Source organism: Mobula hypostoma, chromosome 22 (assembly GCF_963921235.1).
Source record: "Mobula hypostoma chromosome 22, sMobHyp1.1, whole genome shotgun sequence".
NCBI lineage: Eukaryota > Metazoa > Chordata > Chondrichthyes > Myliobatiformes > Myliobatidae > Mobula > Mobula hypostoma.
The window spans coordinates 55116191-55136573 of NC_086118.1; the positions used below are offsets into that span (position 1 = coordinate 55116191).

Below are 20383 nucleotides of genomic sequence, written 5' to 3' on the forward strand. Positions count from 1 at the left end.
TTAATATCTCTCTCCTAAAAATCAATTACAATTTCATATGGAAGTTACAATGTTGTCTTCACATTTTTGAATACATTTTAAAGGAAATGCTACAAAATAAAGTATTTCAAAGATCAAGGATCAACCTTATTCTCCATATACATTTACATGTATTAGAAATTTTCTGTGGTGTGTTGGCACAACCAACAAAAAACAATAACATTCAACAATTATAAATAATAAAGAATTATGTAAAAATGTAAGTTACAGGTTAATGAAGCTAAAGGTTATTTATATCCACTGTTCAAAGTAAATTTATTACCGAAGTATACATATACCATCCTGAAATTAATTTTCTTACAGGTATTCATAATAGAACAAAAAAAATGCAATGGGCCAATGAAAAACTACACACAAACACAAACTGACAAACAACCTATGTGCAAAAGAAGACAATCTCTGCAAATACAAAAATAAATAAATAAATAAATAAATGGATAGAGTAACACACACACAATGCTGCAGGAACTCAATCGGTCAGGCAGCATCTATGGAAATAATTAAACAGTCAACATTTCAAACTGAGGCCCTTCATCAGGACTGGAAAGGAAGGAGGAAGATGCCAGAAGAAGAAGAAGGTGGGAGGAGGGGAAGGAGTCTGAGCCAGAAGGTGATTGGTGAAGCCAGTTGGGTCGGGGAGGGAGAGATGGTGAGAAGCTGGGAGGTGATAGGTGGAAAAGGTAAAGGGCTGAAGAGAAAGGAATCTGATAGGAAGGGAGAGTAGCCATGGGAGAAAGGGAAGGAAGATGGGCATTAGGGGAAGGGAATAGGCAGGTAAGGAGAAAGAAAAGGTAAGAGAAGAACCAGAGTGGTGAATGGAAGAAGAAGGAATTCGGGGGGGAGGAAAAATTACCAGAAGTTCAAGAAATCGATGTTCATGCCATCAGGTTGGAGGCTACTCAGATGGAGTATGAGGTGTTGCTCCTCCAACCTGAAGGTGGCCTCGTGAACTGGCATATCAGAATGGGAGTGGAGATTGCAATTAAAATGTTTGGCCACCAGGAAATCCTGCTCGTTGCTGATGGAGTGAAAGTGCTTGACAGACATGCTGTGAACATGTGTTGTAGAGTCCATGAAAGTGAGTCCCATAGGTTGTGGAATAGTGCCTCTCCTGGGTTAATTTCTCTTTCCCCAACTTTCAGTTAAATCTAGGTAGGTGACCTTAATGTCTGTAATTTGTAGAAGCAGCAGCTAGAGAATACCAATTGGTTCAATTTAGAAATATTATACTGAAACACCCATTCATCGAAACAGATCCATATTGAAATTTGTATTGCATCTATAGTATGTTTTAAAAAAGTAACACATCCATGAAAAATTCAGGTGACTTGTCATGGCTTCAAATAAATGAAAAGAAGCTACAAAATTGCAATATCGTGAAAATAAAGAAATAATTACAAAGGGAGACAGTGATCTGTCCTTATGGTTAAGGGTAAAAGTCTAGGCTGCTGATAAAAGAAGCATTGAAATAGATGAATTGCCTAACTTTTTTTTAATGAATTATTCCTACTCATCTGGCTGCATAGTGTGCCTGTGAATCCGCAAATGTGATATAATTATGACTGTGAACATTGATGCAATAATGAGCCATTAGCTTTCATTGGATAATCCCACTCTGAAAATTAATATCCAGTGCTTAACACCCTTTTAAATATTCACTCTAAACACCTACATAGAAAATATTTTTTATTTCAGAAAAAGACTTTATTCTTAATAAAAATGTATATACAAAGGAAGAAATAATGCAAAGAAAACCTTTTATATTCATGATTGTTACATTCAGTAATGTGAACTTCTAAAGAAAATGAAAAATACTCAAATCAACATTGCTTTTAGTATTGTATCGTTCCAAGTAAAAATATTCTTTCCTACTGAAATATATTCACAATGCAATGCAGTCTTCCCCCATTTAATTGACGATAAGTTCACTGCCTATGAGGTTTTCTCTTAGAGACTGTGCAGAGTGGGCTGTAATACAGTGGATCTGTTCCTGCCATTTCTATTCATCCTGTTAGCACCCATCATCTTCATCCAACACACAGCATGTAAATTGTTAACAGGGCTTTGTGTTGAGGCTTCAAGATGAGTGTCTTTCCAGTAAAAATGCTTCAAAATACATCAGTCAACCTCTCAGTGCTTGATAGCTATTGCAATTTTATGAATATTTTGATCCCCGTCACATAGTTCCAATTCTCCTTTTGTCTAAAATCTGTGGAAATTAAAAATGTTTCAGAATACTGTATAAAGCATAAAACATAGGAGCAGAATTAGGCCATTCAATCCATCGAGTCTTCTCCACCATTCCATCATAGCTGATTTATTATTCCACTTAACCCCCATTCTCCTGCCTTCTTCCCATAACCTTGATGCCCTGACTAATCAAGAACCTATCAAACTCTGCTTTAAATATACCCAATGACTTGGCCTCCACAGCCAACTGTGGAAATGAATTCCACAGATTCACCACCCTCTGGCTAAAGAAATTCTTCCTTATCTCTGGTCTAAAGGGGCGTCCTTCTATTCTGAGTCTGTACCCTCTGGTCCTAGACTCTCTCACTATTGGAAATATCCTCTGCGCATCTCCTATGTAAATAGGAGAAGCTGGAGAAAAGCTGTTGAGTTGGCTATCAAACGCCATCGTATCAGATGATAGAGTCCGTTCAATCTGCTGTCAACATGGGAAGACAATACAGTGGAATGGGGGATCGATCTAGTGGGCCAGAGTGGACAGTGAAGAAAGGGGGAGGCAGATAGAGAAAGGAGAGCATTTGAAAGAATCTCCCAAAATATATTCAAGCAGATTTTACAATCCATCCTGCATATTTAGGTTCAGAGTGTATCAGTAAGGGTTAAATTCCAGATTAGTAACTTAGAGGCCTGGACAAATGACTCAGAGATATCCCATCACAGCTGCAAGGGAATTTAACATGTAGTTAATTAAATAATCTGGAATTGGATTTAACAAGTCTCAGTATTAGTCATCAAGAAACTACATAATTTTCATAAAAGTTTTTCTACTTTATAAACGTCCTTCAGCACAGGAAACCTGCAGTCCTTAGCTAGTCTAACCTATATGTGATGTTAGACCCAATGTTGTTGAGACTTACTAATGAATAATTTGATTGTCTCAATTAAAACCTGCTACTTTGTGACATAAACAACAGGAATTCTGCAGATGTTGGAAATTCAAGCAACACACATCAAAGTTGCTGGTGAACGCAGCAGGCCAGGCAGCATCTATAGGAAGAGGCGCAGTCGACGTTTCAGGCCGAGACCCTCCTGACGAAGGGTCTCGGCCTGAAACGTCGACTGCGCCTCTTCCTATAGATGCTGCCTGGCCTGCTGCGTTCACCAGCAACTTTGATGTGTGTTACTTTGTGACATAGTTGGAATAAGTGAAATGAACTACGCAGCATTGATCTAAGCAGTGGATTCAGTTGTGGCAAAGTTGCCTCCCAGCTGAATTGACCATACAAAGTCCACTCTGAAACACCTGGCCATATATCTAAATTAAGAATGTTAGTCCATGAACTAAACAGGCAAAAGCCTGATACTGTTGTACAATCTTTTGATGAATATGCCAGTTTTCTCCATAGCAATCACCAGGTAAGTAATTTCCCACCAGAAAACAAATGCTAGTGTGACACAGGTGAGAGGGAGTACCTTGGGAGCCCTTAACATTGACTCCAAGTAATGTGAAATCTCATGGGCAGCAAGCCATTCATGGGCAAGGAATAACCCTATATAGGGCATCCACATCAGTCTGCTTGAAGGACTGAAGTAACTAAAGGACAGTTGGTCTGAAGACATCGGGACCTACGTCAGCAGATTTTGTGACACTGAATGTAAAAGATCTGGTTCTGCTGCCTCAATAAGGGATTTCACTTTCTTTCATGAACTGAAATTGACTAAGTACATGTGAACTCGGATCGATCTGCTGCCCGGGATTGTCTTACAGGTGAACTGAATGGATTTGTTGCATATGAACTGGGATTGATCTGCTGCCTGTAAAGAAGAATCGATTTGCTGCCTGTGAACTGGGATTGATGTGCAGGTGAATTGAGATGGACCTGCTACCTATAATGGGATTGATCTACAGTTGTACTGAAACTGGTCTACAGTGTGTGAACTGGAATTGGTCTATACAGAATGATCCACTGTCTGTAAACAAACATTGATTTGCTCTTTGTACTTGGGAAATCCACTCCTGCATGCTGGGATTGATTGCTCCCTGTTGACTGTACAATGGGATTGTTCTGTGCAACTAGATTTCTTTGCTGCCTGTGAAGTGGAATTCAGCCGTTAGCTATCGACTGGAATTGAACTGTTACCTGTCAACTGGAATTAATCTACTGGCTGAGCACTGGACCAACACTTTAGGTACTAGGATTGATTTGCCTGCATTCAAGGATTGATCTGGTTTTTGGGACTGATATGCATATTTTCTGAGACTGTGAAATTGCCTGTGTGCTGAAAATAAGCTGTTTTCTGTGCACTGAGATTGATTTGCCAATGTATTTGGAATGATCTGTTGCTGCTGTTCTGGTGCTCAACTTCTGCCTGTGTATTAGCATTGATCAGCTCTCTTTGTTTTTTCTCATGTACTGAAGTTTTTCCATAGACTGCAGACTTCTGTTGATTTGTCAGTGCACTGCAATTGTTCTGTTGTATTGGTATTGTTCCGTTGTTGCCTGTGAAGTGAGATTGATCTGATTCCCTGTGTATTATGGTTGCATCTGCACAGGGAGATATTTATGACTATTTCGCTCCCTGTAGTTAATTTGTCCACGAACTGTTACTGTTCTGCTTGCCTTCTGGTTGATCTGGCTGTGTACGTGTGGGCACGTGGCTAGGTGGTTAAGGCTTTGGACTAGCGACCTGAGGGTCGTGAGTTCAAGCCCCAGCCGAGGCAACCTGTTGTGTCCTTGAGAAAGGCACTTAATCACACATTGCTCTGCGACGACACTGGCACCAAGCTGTATGGGTCCTAATGCCCTTCCCTTGGACAACACTGGTGTTGTGGAGAGGGGAGACTTGCAGCATGGACAACTGCTGGTCTTCCATACAACCTTGCCCAGGCCTGCACCCTGGAGAGTGAAGACTTTCCAGGTGCAGATCCATGGTCTCGCAAGAGTAACGGATGCCTGTACTGGGGTTGATGAGGGATATAGACAGGGTAAATGCAAACAGACTTTTTTTCACTGAGGTTAGGACTAAGCTACAGGTCATGGGTTAAGGGTGAAAGGTGAAATGTTTAAGGGGAACATGAGGGGGAACTTCTTCACTCAGGGTGGTGAGCGTGTGCAATGAGCTGCAGCTGCCAGCAGAAATGGTAGATACTAGTTTGATTTCAACGTTTAAGAGTAATTTTGATAGGTACATGGATGGGAGGGGTATGGAGGGATATGGTCTGGGTGCAAGTCAATGGGAATAAGCAGAATGATATTTTATTGACTAGATGGGCCAAAGGGCTAGTTTCTGTGCTGTAGTGTTCTTTGACTATGTGTTTGGATTAATCAATCTGTACATTTAGATTGTTTTTACTTGTACTAGGCTTGATCTGGCTGTACAGTAAATGTGTATTAAGACTTGTGTTTTGCATTGATTTGCCTGTGTACTTTGAATGAGCCGTATACTGAATTATATCTACCTTCTGTACTGGAATTATTCTATGCATTTGTACACTGGGATGGTTTTGTTTACTGTGTTCTTGAGCTGTGCTATTTTCGAGAGTTGATTCACTCATGTGACTTAGCAGCCTGACTTGAGACTGATCTGTACCAAGTGCATAGGATTGACCTGCCCTTATACTACATTGCCCTGCAACAGGATACAGATGGGTTGAGTCAGTGAGAAGTAACTTGGCAAATGGAGCTCAATGTAGGAAAGTCTGAGGTCACTCTCTTCAGTAGGACGGATCAAAAAGCAGATTATTATCAAAATGGAGAAAAGTTGCCAATGAGTGAAATATAGAGGGATCGAGGTGTTCTTGTACAATATATGAATCACAGAGTTAGCAGGCAAATGCGGTAAGTGGTTAGGAAGGTAAATATGCTTATTGGCCTCTACTGCAAGGGATTTGGGATTTAGAAATAGAGAAGTATTATTACAATTGTATGGTGGGACCACACCTGTAGAACTGCATATTTTTGATCCTCTCACTTCAGAAAGGATATACTAAGTTTGGGAGACAGTCAAAAACAATCACTTAACTAATTCTTGGGATGAGCAGCTAAAGAAGTTGAATCTATATTCTTCAGAGTTTAGAAGAATGAAAAGTAATCATATTGAAATATACAAGATTCTAAGGGGGTGTTGAGATGGTTCCGCTAGTGAGAGTGTGTCAAACACTTCCCATGTATATCGTCACAAGATTGGGGGTGATCATTTAAACATGAAGTACACTGGAACTGCTCGTAGAAAGAAGTGAATCCCTGGAATTCTCTCAGCCAGAGGGTTATTGGGGATATTTAAACAGGAGTTGAAGGATTGGAGAACAGAGGGCAGTGGGGAACAGTAGAAACCTGGGAAATGTGCCGTGACCATAATGAATGGTGGGACAGACTTGAGGAGCCTGGTGGCCAACTCCTGCTGCTTCTTTGTGTTGTAGTATTCGGTTCTTTTGGTGGGGATTGAGTTCATCAGTTGCCTTCACACTGGGATTTTTCTTTTGCCTATTTGTATTATATTTGCTGTTACTAAGGATGCCAACCCTTGTTTTCCTATATAATCTGACAGGTTGATGGCATATTTACTGGGATAAATTTTCTTGTGTACCAGGATCATTCCATCCTTTACACAAGAGAGTCTATAGATGCTGAAATCCATCGTACACACACAAAATGCTGGAGGAACATAGTAGGTCAGGTAGCATCAACGGAGAGGAATAAGGAATTATATTTCTTTATTTGCTTTGGATCTGAGTTGCTGTCTGTGCATTGGGATTGAACATCTATGTACTGGGATTATTTTTGACGTGCTCCAGATTTATTCTGTGCACTTTGTCCTGGGGTTGAGTGATGTGGTGACTTTGTACTAGAATTAATATGCATGTACAATGCAATTTATCTGCTCCACCATTCTGTGATTGTTCAGAAACCTGCCCTACTACCTATAGCAGGATTGTTCTGTTGTCTATCTACCTGGATTGCTCTCTTACTGGGATTGATCTGATTCTCTGCTGCCTCTGCATTAAGCTTATTTTGCTTTCTGTGTTCTGAATGGAACTGCTGCCTTCATATTGGGATTGATCTGTGTGCTGGGATGGCTACGTTTCTGTTGTTATGAAATTCATGAGTCCCAAGTTATTGAGAGTTCTTTATTCTGCTGCCTTTGTTCTAGGATTGATTTCAATACTTACTGGGATCGATCTGTTCCCTGCTGCATTGACATTGATCGATGCATAGACTCTAATAATGAGAACATACGATAGGGAAGCAGGAGTAGACTATAGAACATAGAATAGTACAACACAGTACAGGCCCTTTGGCCCACAATGTTGTGCCGACCCTCAAACCCTGCCTCCCATATAACCCCCCCAGCTTAAATTCCTCCATATACCTGTCTAGTAGTCTCTTAAATTTCACTAGTGTATCTGCCTCCACCACTGACTCAGGCAGTGCATTCCATGCACCAACCACTCTCTAAGTAAAAACCCTTCCTCTAATATCCCCCTTGAACTTCCCACCCCTTACCTTAAAGCCATGTCCTCTTGTATTGAGCAGTGGTGCCCTGGGGAAGAGGCACTGGCTATCCACTCTATCTATTCCTCTTATTATCTTGTACACCTCTATCATGTCTCCTCTCATCCTCCTTCTCTCCAAGGAGTCTTAGAGCAACATCATGACATCACGACTCTTAAATTCTGTCCCTCAACTTATGAAAGCTAACACCCCATAAGCTTTCTTAACTACCCTATCCACCTGTGAGGCAACTTTCAGGGATCTGTGGACATGTACTCCCTGATCCCTCTGCTCCTCCATACTACCAAGTATCCTGCCATTTACTTTGTACTCTGCCTTGGAGTTTGTCTTTCCAAAGTGTACCACCTCACACTTCTCCGGGTTGAACTCCATCTGCCAATTCTCAGCCCACTTCTGCATCCTATCAATGTCTCTCTGCAATCTTCGACAATCCTCTACACTATTTACAACACCACCAACCTTTGTGTCGTCTGCAAACTTGCCAACCCAGCCATCTACCCCCACATCCAGGTCGTTAATAAAAATCATGAAAAGTAGAGGTCCCAGAACAGATCCTTGTGGGACACCACTAGTCACAATCCTCCAATCCGAATGTACTCCCTCCACCACGACCCTCTGCCTTCTGCAGGCAAGCCAATTCTGAATCCACCTGGCCAAACTTCCCTGGATCCCATGCCTTCTGACTTTCTGAATAAGCCTACCGTGTAGAACCTTGTCAAATGCCTTACTAAAATCCATATAGATCACATCCACTGCACTACCCTCATCTATATGCCTGGTCTCCTCCTCAAAGAACTCTATCAGGCTTGTTAGACACGATCTGCCCTTCACAAAGCCATGCTGACTGTCCCTCATCAGACCATGATTCTCTAAATGCTCATAGATCCTATCCCTAAGAATCTTTTCCAACAGCTTTCCCACCACAGACGTAAGGCTCACTGGTCTATAATTACCCGGACTATCCCTACTACCTTTTTTGAACAAGGGGACAACATTTGCCTCCCTCCAATCCTCCGGTACTATTCCCGTGGACAACGGGGACATAAAGATCCTAGCCAGAGGCTCAGCAATCTCCTCCCTCGCCTCGTGGAGCAGCCTGGGGAATATTCTGTCAGGCCCTGGGGACTTACCTGTCCTAATGTATTTTAACAATTCCAACACCTCCTCTCCCTTAATATCAACATGCTCCAGAACATCAACCTCACTCATATTGACCTCACCATCATCAAGTTCCCTCTCATTGGTGAATACCAAAGAGAAGTATTCATTGAGGACCTCACTCACTTCCACAGCCTCCAGGCACATCTTCCCACCTTTATCTCTAATTGATCCTACCTTCACTCCTGTCATCCTTTTTTTCTTCACATAATTGAAGAATGCCTTGGGGTTTTCCTTTACCCGACTCGCCAAGGCCTTCTCATGCCCCCTTCTTGCTCTTCTCAGCCCCTTCTTAAGCTCCTTTCTTGCTTCCCTATATCCCTCAATAGACCCATCTGATCCTTGCTTCCTAAACCTCATGTATGCTGCCTTTTTCCACCTGACTAGATTCTCCACCTCACTTGTCACCCATGGTTCCTTCACCCTACCATTCTTTATCTTCCTCACCAGGACAAATTTATTCCTAACATCCTGCAAGAGATCTCGAAACATTGACCACATGTCCATAGTACATTTCCCTGCAAAAACATCACCCCAATTCACACCCGCAAGTTCTAGCCTTATAGCCTCATAATTTGCCCTTCCCCAATTAAAAATTTTCCTGTCCTCTCTGATTCTATCCTTTTCCATGATAATGCTAAAGGCCAGGGAACGGTGGTCACTGTCCCCCAGATGCTCACCCACTGAGAGATCTGTGAACCGACCCGGTTCATTACCTAGTACTAGATCTAGTACGGCATTCCCCCTGGTCGGCCTGTCCACATACTGTGACAAGAATCCATCCTGGACACACTTAACAAACTCTGCCCCATCTAAACCCTTGGAACTAATCAGGTGCCAATCAATATTAGGGAAGTTAAAGTCACCCATGATAACAACCCTACTATTTTTGCACCTTTCCAAAATCTGCCTCCCAATCTCCTCCTCTGTATCTCTGCTGCTACCAGGGGGCCTATAGAATACCCCCAATAGAGTAACTGTTCCCTTCTTGTTCCTGACTTCCACCCATACTGACTCAAAAGAGGACCCTGCTACATTACCCACCCTTTCTGCAGCTGTAATAGTATCCCTGACCAGTAATGCCACCCCACCTCCCCTCCAAGTCTCTGTAATGGCCACTACATCACAATTCCATGTATGTATCCAAGCTCTCAGTTCATCACCTTTGTTCCTGATGCTTCTTGCACTGAGGTACACACATTTCAGCCCTTCTACCTTACTACCTTTACACCGTTTATTCTGCTTCTCTTTCCTCAAAGCCTCTCTATATGTTAGATCCAGCTTTACTCCGTGCACTTCTTTCACTGCTCTATCGCTCCGGGTCCCGTCCCCCTTGCAAATTAGTTTAAACCCTCCCGAACCATGCTAGCAAACCTACCTGCAAGGATATTGCTCCCCCTCCAGTTCAGATGCAATCCATCCAATCTGTACAGGTCCCACCTTCCCCAGAAGAGATCCCAATGATCCAAAAATCTAAAACCCTGCTCCCTGCACCATCTCCTCAGCCACACATTCAACTGCCATCTCCTCCTGTTCTTACCATCACTATCACGTAGCACTGGCAGCAATCCTGAGAACGCCACCCTTGAGGTCCTGTTCTTCAGCCTTCTGCCTAGTTCCCGAAACTCACACTTCAGGACCTCATCCCTCTTCCTGCCTATGTCGTTTGTACCAACATGTATCACGACTTCTGGTTGCTTTCCCTCTCGTACCAGGATGTCGTGCATCCGGTCAGAGACATCCCGGACCCTGGCACCCGGGAGGCAACAAACCATGCGGGTGTCCTTCTCACATCCACAAAATCTCCTGTCTGCTCCCCTGACTATAGAGTCTCCAATGACGACAGCTCTCCTCTTCTCCATCGCACCCTTCTGCACCACAGGGTCAGACTCAGTGCCGGAGGCCCTGCCTATCAGCTCCAGGTGCCTAACTTTGTCGTTCAGTAAATTCACAGCCGAGCTTTTACCTCGGTGCCAGTTTCCTGTTCTAAACGATCCTTTGATTCCATCATATCTAAAAACGTGACATTTTCTGTCTTGAACATATTGAATGACTGAGCTTACAAAGCCCTCTTAGATAGGTAATTTCAAGGACTTACTACCTTCTGGGTGAAGAAGTTTGTTCTCATTTCAGTCCGGAATGGTAGACCCTTAATTTTGAAACTGACACTGGAAAATGACTCTCCAGCCACAGACCTTGCCTGTATCCATGCTGTCGAGTGCTGAAGAATTTTCTATGTTTCAGGAAAATCACCTAAAGTTAAAAGTATAATTATCCGGTTTGCTTAATCTCTCCTCACGGAAGCCTCATTCCATGAATCAATCTGTAAACTATTACAACAAGGTCTCCATCACTATATGCATTCTTCGTTAAGGAGACCAAACCTGTTCATCATACAGCATACCAGGTGCATCTCACCAGGACCCAATGTAATTGGAGCAAGAGAGTATATTCTTACACTTGTTTACTCCTGAAATGTGGGTCAACATAACATTCACCTTCCAAATTGCTTGTGGCACCAGTGTATTAACTTCCAGTGATCTATTTGAGCATGAATACCTTTCAGTCTTTCATCATTCAAAATATATGGGCATTTTATTTTTCTACCAAAGTAGGTGAACACACATTCTCCACATTTATCCATCTGCTGGATCCTCACCCATTCACTTAGCCCATTTAAAACCTTTGAACCCTTTCTTCATCTTTCTCATAATGTACATTGATACCTAGTTTTGTGTGTTCAGAAAACTTGGATATATTATACTTGGTTCCCTCATCTTAATCATTAAACTAGATGCTGATCAATTGAAATTTCAGCACTGATACCTGTGTTATCCCACTAGTCAGAGTCTTCCAACCTCAAGATGATCCATTTATTCTATCCCAATCAATTCTCAATCCATAATTAGTAATACACAAAATGCTGAAGGAATTCAGTAGGTCTGGCAGCATCTATCGAAGGAAATGAATAGCCGGCATTCATCATGATGCCCTGTAGTATTTGTGTTGCCATACTTAGTGCTGGGATTGATCTGTATGTGTACTGGGTTGAATGCTAGTATTTTGGATAGACCTGCTGTATTCAAGATTGTTTATTGTCATTCTTCACCCGAGTGTAAAAGGGTTTGAAGTGATTGAGTGAGTGAGCAATTTCATGTTCCTGGGTGTCAGTATCTCTGAGGATCTAACCTAGTCCCAACATATCAATACAGCTATAAAGAAGGCAAGACAGCTATGTTTCATCAAGAGTTTGAGAAGATTTGGTTTGTCACCTGAAACACTCAAGATCTTCTGCAGAGAGGGAGGGGGCTTCTGCACACAATTGAAGTAAGCTGCAGAGAGTTGTAAACTTAGTCAGCTCCATCAAGAGTACTAGCCTCCATAGTATCAATGACATCTTCAAGGAGCGGTGCTTTAGAAAGGCAGCATCCATCACTAAGGACCCCCACCACCCAGGACATGCCCTCTTCTCATTGCTACCATCAGGAAGGAGGTACAGAAGCCTGAAGGCGCACACTCAGCGATTCAGGAATATCTTCTCCTCTGCCATCCAATTTCTAGATGGACATTGAACCGAAGAACACTACCTCACTACTTTTTTTATTTCTGTCTTGCACTACTTAATTAAACTATTTTATATATATATATAGATATACCAGATTTTTTTCTATATTTATCATGTATTGCATTGTACCTCTGCTGCAAAGTTATCAAATTTCATGTGGGTGATATTAAACCTGATTCTGACTCTGTAGTCCGGACCCATTGCAGCATAACAAAACACAATAAGCATAAAGAACACAATTAAAGAAACGCAGTAAATATAAATATCAAAAGAATCCTATAAAGTACAATGTACAAGTAACTGCTTAAAAAAAGAATGACTGTATGCACATAAAATAATGCTAGGTGATACGTATGCAATGGTCTTCTGCCTGTGTATTGGGTTGATCTGGAGCCTGTGTATTGGACAGGCCTTCTGAATGTGCACCAGGATTGGCTTGTTGTTTGTGAATTGGAATTGAACTGCTGCCAGTCCACTGAGAGTCATCGTCTGTCTGTGAACTGGGATTGATCTGCTGCCAGTCCACTGAAGCTGATCTGCTGCCTGTACTGGGATTGATCTGCTGCCTTTGTTTTGGGATTCATCAGATTATCTGCTGCGTTTGTACTGGAATTGATCTGCTATCTTTGTATACAGTGTGTCAAATTGCACGTGCAGTTGGATTGCACATCTGACTGTACAATGATTGATCTGCAGGGCACCGGCATTGATCTGCTGCCAGTGCACTGTGGTATTGCCTTGCTGCCTCTGTACTGTTTTCTGCCCATCCACTGTGATTCATCTGTTGCCTCATCATTGTGATTCATCTTCAGCTTGAGTACTGGGATTGACCTGTCTGCTCACTGTGATTGAATCGTTCCATCTCTGAACCTACTACAGTGGATTCCATTAATGGGGCCATCAGTTAATCGGAGCAGCCGTTTACTTGAAACAACTCTTAAAGAACAAAAATTAATCGAGAAAATAACTGGATTCCCTTGGTTTATTTGGGACACTGTGCTGCTTAGTCGGAACAGGAGACTGTTGCTGAACAGTTTCTAACTAACGTCAGCCGTGTGCACTTGTGTGACCATTATACACTACATCATTGTTAGAACGAACAGTTTTTAAATAGCAGCAGTTGCATATGTTTGTGTTCAAAAAACAGTGATTTTTGTCACTGATAGTTGGCAAGAAATAAGCAGTAAGACAATTCAGAACTGTTTTACTCACTGCAGTTTCAAGTATTCAGGCTTGAAGATGCCAGAAACAGCCAGGAGTGAAAATGAAATGATTTCACTACTTCAGCAAATTAGGAACCACAAAGAATTAAGCTATTGACAATCATCTTGAATGTTACAATAAAAATGAAGATTTGGAGGGTGCCGAAATGGGATTGATTTAGGGTCTTTTCAGTGGGGATGTTGTAATATTTATGGACTAGGATTGCTCTTGTTTCTGTTTACTGCATAGCGATTTATCTTCAGCCTGTGAGCCAGATATGCCCTGGTGTTCCAAGAGTCATGGAGCTATACATTATGGATACATACCTGTTTTCCACCCATCCAATCTCAATTTCTTACATTTGTCCCATATCCCTTGAGCCTCATCCCTTCTTGTACCTATCCAAGTGCTGATTAAATGATAATATTGAACCTATCTCAACCACCTCCTCTGGCAGCTCATTCTGTATACTCACCACCCTGTGTGTGAAAAAGTTGCCTCCCTGGTCCCTTTTAAATCTTTCCCCTTTCACCCTAAATATGGTCTCCTTTACCCTGAGGAAAAGACAGTTAACATCCACCTTATCTATCCCAAGGTCTCCATTCTTTGTACAGGGATTGACATCTGCCATCTTGTTGAAATTATACAGCTGACCAAATACTTGGGTTGATCCATTGCGTACTGGCACTTACCTGCTGCTGTGTATGAGCCCCTTGCTTATGTACTGTCATCAAACTAGAGTAAAGCATGGAGTACTGTGTACAGTTTTAGTCACCCTATTATAGACCATAAGATATAGGAGCAGAAGTAGGCCATTCGGCCCATCGAGTCTGCTCCGCATTCAATCATGGGCTGATCCAATATTTCCAGTCATTCCCGCTCCCCAGCTTTCTCCTCATACGCTTTGATTGCCTGGCTAATCAAGAACCTATCTATCTCTGCCTTAAATGCACCCAGTGACTTGGCCTCCACAGCTACTCGTGGCAACAAATTCCACAGATTTACCACCCTCTGACTAAAGTAATTTCTCCGCAGCTCTGTTCTAAATGAAGGTCCTTCAAACCTGAAGTCATGCCCTCTTGTCCTAGACTCCCCTACCATGAGAAATAACTGCCATATCTAATCTGTTCAGGCCTTTTAACATTTGGAATGTTTCTATGAGATTCCCCCCCTCATTCTCCTGAACTCCAGGGAATACAGCCCAAGAGCTGCCAGACATTCCTCATACAGTAACCCTTTCATTCCTGGAACCATTCTCGTGAATCTTCTCTGAACCTTCTCCAATGTCAGTATATCCTTTCTAAAATAAGGAGCCCAAAGCTGCACACAATACTCCAAGTGTGGTCTCACGAGTGCCTTATAGAGCCTCAACATCACATCCCTGTTCTTATATACTATACCTCTAGACATGAATGCCAACATTGCATTCGCCTTCTTCACAATCGACTCAACCTGGAGGTTTACCTTTAGGGTATCTTGCACAAGGACTCCCAAGTCCCTTTGTATCTCTGCATTTTGAATTCTCTCCCCATCTAAATAATAGTCTGCCCGTTTATTTCTTCCACCAAAGTGCGTGACCGTACACTTTCCAACATTGTATTTCATTTGCCACTTCTTTGCCCATTCCCCTAAACTAATTGAGTCTCTCTGCAGCCTCTCTGTTTCCTCAACACTACCTGCTCCTCCACCTATCTTTGTATCATCGGCAAATTTAGCCACAAATCCATTAATACCATAGTCCAAATCATTGACATACATCATAAAAAGCAGCGGTCCCAAACACCGATCCCTGTGGAACTCCGCTGGTAACCGGCAGCCAGCCAGAATAGGATCCCTTTATTCCCACTCTCTGCTTTCTGCCAACCAGCCGATGCTCCAGCCATGCTAGTAGCTTCCCTGTAATTCCATGGGCTAAGCCCCCTCATGTGCAGCACCTTGTCAAAGGCCTTCTGAAAATCCAAGTACACCACATCTACTGCATCTCCTTTGTCTACCCTGCTTGTAATTTCCTCAAAGAATTGCAGTAGGACTGTCAGGCAGGATTTTCCTTTCAGGAAACCATGCTGGCTTTGGCCTATCTTGTAATGTGCCTCCAGGTACTCCGTAATCTCATCCCTAACAATCGATTCCAACAACTTCCCAACCACTGATATCAGGCTAACAGGTCTATAGTTTCTTTTCTGCTGCCTCCTACTCTTCTTAAATAGCGGAGTAACATTTGCAATTTTCCATTCATCCAATACAATGCCAGAACCTCCAGCTATTTCCTTCAGAACCTGAGGGTGCATTCCATCATGTCCAGGAGATTAAGCTTCCTGAGCACCTTCTCAGTCATAATTTTCACTTCACAAACTTCACTTCCTTGACACTCTTGAATGTCTGGTATACTGCAGACGTCTTCCACTGTGAAGACTGATGCAAAATACGCATTCAGTTCCTCTGCCATCTCTGCATCTCTCATTACAATATCTTCAGACTACCCTCGACTCTCTTTTACCACTTATATACTTAAAAAGCTTTTAGTATCTTCTTTGATATTAGTCACCAGCTTCCTCTCATAATTCATCTTTTCCTTCCGAATTTCCTTCTGCAAGGTTTTAAAAGCTCCCCAATCCTCTATCTTCCCACTAGCTGTGGCTTCCTTGTACAGTATGCCCTCTCTTTTGCTTTTACTTTGGCTCTGAATTCACTTGTCAGCCACGGTAGTGTCCTTTTGCCCTTTGAAAATTTCTTCTCATTTGGAATATATCTGTCTTGCACTTCCTTCATTTTTCACAGAAACTTCAGCCATTGTTTCTCTGCTGTCTTTCCTGCAAATGTCCCTTTCCAGTCAGCTTCGGCCAGTTCCCCTCTCATGCCATTGTAATTTCCTTTATCCACGGAAATACCAATACATTGGATTTTACTTTTTCCCTCTCAAATTTCAGTGTGAACTTGATCACTGTTCCCTAAGGGTTCCTTAACCTTAAGCTCTCTTATCACCTCCGGATCATTGCACAACACCCAATCCAACACCCTAGTGGGCTCAACAACAAGCTGTTCTAAAAAGCCATCCCTTAGACATTCTACAAATTCTCTCTCTTGTGGTCCAGTACTGACTTGGTTTTCCCAATCTACTTTCATGTTAAAATCCCCAACGATTATCATGACATCGCCCTTCTGACATACCTTTTCTATCTCCTGCTGTAATTTATAATCCATATCCCGTCTGCTGTTTGGAGACCTGTATACAACTGTCATTAGGGTCCTTTTACCCTTGCCATTTCTTAACTCAACTCTACACCTATCCTATGTCACCCGTTTCCAATGATTTAATATTATTTCTTATACACAGAGCCACACCACCCCCTCTGCCTACTAACCTATCTTTCCGATATATCATATATTCTTGGACATTCAGCTCCCAATGGTAGCCATCCTTTAGCCAAGTTTCAGAGATGGCCACAACGTCGTATTTGCCCATCTGTAGCTGAATTTCAAGATCGTCCATTTTATTCCTTATGCTGCGTGCATTCAAATACAACACTCTCAGTCCAGTATTTGTTGCTTTCTGTTTTAACTGCACGACGCCTCTATTGCCCTGTAACTCATCCCACTGGCTTTGATTAAGCCTCATCTCCTGCCTGTTCTTTCTATAATCTCTGTTGCACGCTATCTTTGATTTATTTCTGTTTTCCCCTTCCTTAGCCCGATCACTCCAGTTCCCATCCCCCTGCCAAATTAGATTAAACCCTCCCTAACAGCTCTATTAAATGTGCCTGGTAGGATATTGGACCCCTTTGAGTTCAGGTGTAACCCGTCCTTTTTGTACAGGTCGTACCTCCCCCAGAAGAGGCCCCAATGATCCAGGAATCTGAATCCCTGCCGCCTACACCAGTCTCTCAGCCACACATTAACACGCCTGATCATGCTATTCTTGCACTTGCTAGTATGTGGCACAGGCAGCAATCCTGAGATTACTACCCTAGAGGTCCTGCCTTTCATAGTCATAGTCATAGTCATAGTCATAGTCATAGTCATACTTTATTTGATCCCAGAGGAAATTGGTTTTCATTACAGTTGCACCATAAATAATAAATAGTAATAGAACCATAAATAGTTAAATAGTAATGTGTAAATTATGCCAGTAAATTATGAAATTAGTCCAGGACCAGCCTATTGGCTCAGGGTGTCTGACCCTCCAAGGGAGGAGTTGTAAAGTTTGATGGCCACAGGCAGGAATGACTTCCTATGATGCTCTGTGTTGCATCTCGGTGGAATGAGTCACTGGCTGAATGTACTCTTGTGCCCACCCAGTACATTATGTAGTGGATGGGAGACATTGACCAAGATGGCATGCAACTTAGACAGCATCCTCCTTTCAGACACCACCATGAGAGAGTCCAGTTCCATCCCCACAACATCACTGGCCTTACGAATGAGTTTGTTGATTCTGTTGGTGTCTGCTACCCTCAGCCTGCTGCCCCAGCACACAACAGCAAACATGATCGCACTGGCCACCACAGACTCGTAGAACATCCTCAGCATCGTCCGGCAGATGTTAAAGGACCTCAGTCTTCTCAGGAAATAGAGACGGCTCTGACCCTTCTTGTAGACAGCCTCAGTGTTCTTTGACCAGTCCAGTTTATTGTCAATTCATATCCCCAGGTATTTGTAATCATCTACCATGTCCACACTGACCCCCTGGATGGGAACAGGGGTCACCGGTACCTTAGCTCTCCTCAGGTCTACCACCAGCTCCTTAGTCTTTTTCACGTTAAGCTGCAGATAATTCTGCTCACACCATGTGACAAAGTTTCCTACCGTAGCCCTGTACTCAGCCTTCCTACCTAACTCCCTAAATTCTCTCTTCAGGACCTCCTCCCTTTTTATACCTATGTCATTGGTTCCAATGTGTACCAAGACTTCTGGCTGTCCACCCTTTCCCTTCAGAATACTCTGCACCTGATCCGAGATATCCTGTGCCCTGGCACCAGGGAGGCAACACAATACCTGGGAAGTATCTCTAGCAGGCTGACAGAACCTCCTGTCTGTTCCCCTCACTATGGAATCCCCTATGACTATCACATTCCTCATCTTCCTCTTTCCCTTCTGGACCACGGACCCAGGCTCAGTGCCAGAGACCCAAGCGCCATGGTTGTCCTCTGTCAGGTCACCTCCCTCGACGGCATCCAAAACGAGATAATGATTACTGAGGGGGATAGCCACAGGGGTGCTCTCTGCTATCTGAACTCTTTCCCTCTCTTCCCTGACCGTCACCCACTTATCTAACTCTTGCAGCCTCGGGCTGGCTAACTCCCTGTAGCTCCTCTCTATCTCCTGTTCACTCTCCCTAATAAGCTGTAGGTCATCGAGCCACGGCTCCAGATCCGTAACACGGTCTCTCAGGAGCTGCATCTCAGTGCACCTGGAACAGATGTGGCCATCTGGGAGACTGGAAGATTCCCAAGATTCCCACATCCGACACCCAGAGCAAGATACTAACCCTACTGACATACTCGCTGTTCCTCAAAAAAATGCAAAGAAAAACCAAAAACGAAGTCCACTTAGAAAAGACATTATCAAACTGGAGAGGGTGCCAAAGAGATCTACGGAGATGCTGCTAAGGCTAAATGATGTGAATTGTAAGGTGGATCTTTATTCCTTGGAACATAGGAGAATGAGGTGTGGGTGTTATATGTTTATAAAATCATGGAGGGCTATGATTAACGTGGATGGTCAAAATCTTTTCCTCAGGGTTGGGAAATCCAAAACAACTGGGCGCAGATACAAGATTTGAGAGAAGAGATTTAAGAGACCTAATTTGCAACATTTAAGATGTACCTGGAGGGGAGGGGCCTCAATGTGGATATGGGCTGAACACAGGAATCTGAGTCAAGCAGGGAGGATGCTGTGGCTGATATAGAGTAATTGGACTGAAGGACCTTTTCTGTACTCTATCACCAATTTACAGAATAATCTATAAATCTGACACCATTGTGTTGGTACTGCCAGATTCACAAGTTTTGGAGACTATTGGATGCTACTCCTATTTATACTTAAACACGGTCATGTAATAAATTTTCCAGCAACACACATAAAAGTTGCTGGTGAACGCAGCAGGTCAGGCAGCATCTCTAGGAAGAGGTGCAGTCGACGTTTCAGACCGAGACCCTTCGTCAGGACCGACGAAGATAAATAAATTTTCCAGTGAGTTTACAGAGAGCAAGAGATATACGAGCATCCCGGAACCTGCCTCTGGCCACAAACCTACCCATATTCCTAACTCTGGCATTCCAGATTTCAACCCTGCCCTAGGCTGCTGACCTCAGCCCCAGGTGCATTCCAGATCCCCAACCCCGGGTCGCACACCCTGTTCACACTCTGGACCTCTAGCCCATATTCCTAACTAATGGGTGAGTCAGATACCAGACCTTAAGGATCTTCCAAAATCAGTTGCTGGATTAAGGGAATTTTGAATTACTGCTGGTTTATTGGGCTAGACCCACTGCCTATGTCCAGGGATTGGTCTGCTGCTTGTGAACTTGGGCTAAACTGCTGCCTTTGCAGTTGGATTAGTCTGATATCTGTGAATCTGGATCAATCTCCTTACTGTCTATTGGAATTGTTTTATTGTGCATGTCCTAGACTTGATATGACGCTTATGCATTGGTAATGATTGGCTTATTAAACCCACTTGTACAGTGGGACTGAATTGTTATTTAAGTGATGTGGT

General features: G+C 42.9%; 1 protein-coding gene across 4 annotated transcripts in view; it reads left to right on the top strand.

The window, feature by feature from the left end:
- Nucleotides 1-20383, top strand: part of cep112 (centrosomal protein 112) — a 553075-nt gene that overhangs the window by 401872 nt on the left and 130820 nt on the right. The window lies entirely within an intron of this gene.